The following is a 2,500-nucleotide window of genomic DNA, read 5'->3' as shown; positions in this document are numbered from 1 at the left end:
TGATTTCATCGTTACCTTTGATGAATTGTCTTATGTGTTTCTTGTGAAGACTGCGTGGCCTAATGGATAAGGCGTCTGACTTCGGATCAGAAGATTGAGGGTTCGAGTCCATTCGTGGTCGAAAAAGTAATCTTTAGACAGTTACATAACATTTCAGTTGAAACTTCTATATAGATATGAAATGATTTCATCGTTACCTTTGATGAATTGTCTTATATGTTTCTTGTGAAGACCGCGTGGCCTAATGGATAAGGCGTCTGACTTCGGATCAGAAGATTGAGGGTTCGAGTCCCTTCGTGGTCGAAAAAGTAATCTTTAGACACTTGCATAACATTTCAGCATACTTAAGAAAATATCAAGGGAATGGATTTCATCATTACCTTTATGAATTGTCTTATAACGCATTAGCGAAGACCGTTTGGCCTAATGGATAAGGCGTCTGACTTCGGATCAGAAGATTGAGGGTTCGAGTCCTTTCGTGGTCGAAATACAAATCTTTAGACAGTTACATAACATTTCAGCGTATTTCAGTTGAATCTTCTATATACATATGAAATGATTTCATTGTTACCTTGTGTGAATTGTCTTACAAGTTGCTCTCGAAGACCGCGTGGCCTAATGGATAAGGCGTCTGACTTCGGATCAGAAGATTGAGGGTTCGAGTCCCTTCGTGGTCGAAAAAGTAATCTTTAGACACTTGCATAACATTTCAGCATACTTAAGAAAATATCAAGGGAATGGATTTCATCATTACCTTCATGAATTGTCTTATAACACGTTAGTGAAGACCGCGTGGCCTAATGGATAAGGCGTCTGACTTCGGATCAGAAGATTGAGGGTTCGAGTCCCTTCGTGGTCGAAAAAGTAATCTTTAGACACTTGCATAACATTTCAGTTGAATCTTCTATATAGATATGAAATGATTTCATCGTTACCTTGGATGAATTGTCTTATATGTTTCTTCTGAAGACCCCGTGGCCTAATGGATAAGCCGTCTGACTTCGGATCAGAAGATTGAGGGTTCGAGTCCCTTCGTGGTCGAAATACAAATCTTTAGACAGTTACATAACATTTCAGCGTATTTCAGTTGAATCTTCTATATAGATATGAAATGATTTCATCGTTACCTTGGATGAATTGTCTTATATGTTTCTTCTGAAGACCCCGTGGCCTAATGGATAAGGCGTCTGACTTCGGATCAGAAGATTGAGGGTTTGAGTCCCTTCGTGGTCGAAAAAGTAATCTTTAGACACTTGCATAACATTTCAGTTGAAACTTCTATATAGATATGAAATGATTTCATCGTTACCTTTGATGAATTGTCTTATATGTTTCTCCTGAAGACCGCGTGGCCTAATGGATAAGGCGTCTGACTTCGGATCAGAAGATTGAGGGTTCGAGTCCCTTCGTGGTCGAAAAAGTAATCTTTAGACACTTGCATAACATTTCAGCATACTTAAGAAAATATCAAGGGAATGGATTTCATTATTACCTTTATGAATTGTCTTATAACGCATTAGTGAAGACCGCGTGGCCTAATGGATAAGGCGTCTGACTTCGGATCAGAAGATTGAGGGTTCGAGTCCCTTCGTGGTTGAAATACAAATCTTTAGACAGTTACATAACATTTCAGCGTATTTCAGTTGAATCTTCTATATAGATATGAAATGATTTCATCGTTACCTTGGATGAATTGTCTTATATGTTTCTTCTGAAGACCCCGTGGCCTAATGGATAAGGCGTCTGACTTCGGATCAGAAGATTGAGGGTTCGAGTCCCTTCGTGGTCGAAAAAGTAATCTTTAGACACTTGCATAACATTTCAGCATACTTAAGAAAATATCAAGGGAATGGATTTCATTATTACCTTTATGAATTGTCTTATAACGCATTAGTGAAGACCGCGTGACCTAATGGATAAGGCGTCTGACTTCGGATCAGAAGATTGAGGGTTCGAGTCCCTTCGTGGTCGAAATACAAATCTTTAGACAGTTACATAACATTTCAGCGTATTTCAGTTGAATCTTCTATATAGATATGAAATGATTTCATCGTTACCTTGGATGAATTGTCTTATATGTTTCTTCTGAAGACCCCGTGGCCTAATGGATAAGACGTCTGACTTCGGATCAGAAGATTGAGGGTTCGAGTCTCTTCGTGGTCGAAAAAGTAATCTTTAGACACTTGCATAACATTTCAGCATACTTAAGAAAATATCAAGGGAATGGATTTCATTATTACCTTTATGAATTGTCTTATAACGCATTAGTGAAGACCGCGTGGCCTAATGGATAAGACGTCTGACTTCGGATCAGAAGATTGAGGGTTCGAATCCCTTCGTGGTCGAAAAAGTAATCTTCAGACAGTTACATAACATTTCAGTTGAAACTTCTATATAGATATGAAATGATTTCATCGTAACCTTTGATGAATAGTCTTATATGTTTCTCCTGAAGACCGCGTGGCCTAATGGATAAGGCGTCTGACTTCGGATCAGAAGA

The 2,500-nt window shown here is 38.7% G+C and overlaps 11 non-coding genes across 11 annotated transcripts in view; all 11 read left to right on the top strand.

The window, feature by feature from the left end:
- The first annotated feature begins 48 nt into the window (after nucleotides 1–48).
- trnar-ucg (transfer RNA arginine (anticodon UCG)) lies at nucleotides 49–121 on the top strand. The gene has a single exon. It is a non-coding gene; the product is annotated as a tRNA-Arg (tRNA).
- Nucleotides 122–230: 109 nt separating this feature from the next.
- trnar-ucg (transfer RNA arginine (anticodon UCG)) lies at nucleotides 231–303 on the top strand. The gene has a single exon. It is a non-coding gene; the product is annotated as a tRNA-Arg (tRNA).
- Nucleotides 304–604: 301 nt separating this feature from the next.
- On the top strand, nucleotides 605–677 carry trnar-ucg (transfer RNA arginine (anticodon UCG)). The gene has a single exon. It is a non-coding gene; the product is annotated as a tRNA-Arg (tRNA).
- A 109-nt stretch (nucleotides 678–786) lies between these two features.
- Nucleotides 787–859, top strand: trnar-ucg (transfer RNA arginine (anticodon UCG)). Its single transcript has one exon. It is a non-coding gene; the product is annotated as a tRNA-Arg (tRNA).
- A 301-nt stretch (nucleotides 860–1,160) lies between these two features.
- Nucleotides 1,161–1,233, top strand: trnar-ucg (transfer RNA arginine (anticodon UCG)). The gene has a single exon. It is a non-coding gene; the product is annotated as a tRNA-Arg (tRNA).
- Nucleotides 1,234–1,342: 109 nt separating this feature from the next.
- trnar-ucg (transfer RNA arginine (anticodon UCG)) lies at nucleotides 1,343–1,415 on the top strand. The gene has a single exon. It is a non-coding gene; the product is annotated as a tRNA-Arg (tRNA).
- A 109-nt stretch (nucleotides 1,416–1,524) lies between these two features.
- On the top strand, nucleotides 1,525–1,597 carry trnar-ucg (transfer RNA arginine (anticodon UCG)). Its single transcript has one exon. It is a non-coding gene; the product is annotated as a tRNA-Arg (tRNA).
- A 119-nt stretch (nucleotides 1,598–1,716) lies between these two features.
- Nucleotides 1,717–1,789, top strand: trnar-ucg (transfer RNA arginine (anticodon UCG)). The gene has a single exon. It is a non-coding gene; the product is annotated as a tRNA-Arg (tRNA).
- A 109-nt stretch (nucleotides 1,790–1,898) lies between these two features.
- trnar-ucg (transfer RNA arginine (anticodon UCG)) lies at nucleotides 1,899–1,971 on the top strand. The gene has a single exon. It is a non-coding gene; the product is annotated as a tRNA-Arg (tRNA).
- A 301-nt stretch (nucleotides 1,972–2,272) lies between these two features.
- On the top strand, nucleotides 2,273–2,345 carry trnar-ucg (transfer RNA arginine (anticodon UCG)). Its single transcript has one exon. It is a non-coding gene; the product is annotated as a tRNA-Arg (tRNA).
- A 109-nt stretch (nucleotides 2,346–2,454) lies between these two features.
- Nucleotides 2,455–2,500, top strand: part of trnar-ucg (transfer RNA arginine (anticodon UCG)) — a 73-nt gene continuing 27 nt past the window's right edge. The window contains exon 1 of the tRNA in view: nucleotides 2,455–2,500. This exon is cut by the window's right edge and continues 27 nt beyond it. This is a non-coding gene — a tRNA (tRNA-Arg).

Source organism: Alosa pseudoharengus, unplaced genomic scaffold (assembly GCF_046254945.1).
Source record: "Alosa pseudoharengus isolate Yale_2024_CS ecotype anadromous, Long Island Sound unplaced genomic scaffold, YU_APseudo_1.1 YU_APseudo_1.1_scf_18, whole genome shotgun sequence".
Classification (NCBI taxonomy): Eukaryota; Metazoa; Chordata; class Actinopteri; order Clupeiformes; family Clupeidae; genus Alosa; species Alosa pseudoharengus.
The sequence above is the reverse complement of the archived record's forward strand: the minus strand, read 5'-3'. Positions and strand labels throughout refer to the sequence as shown.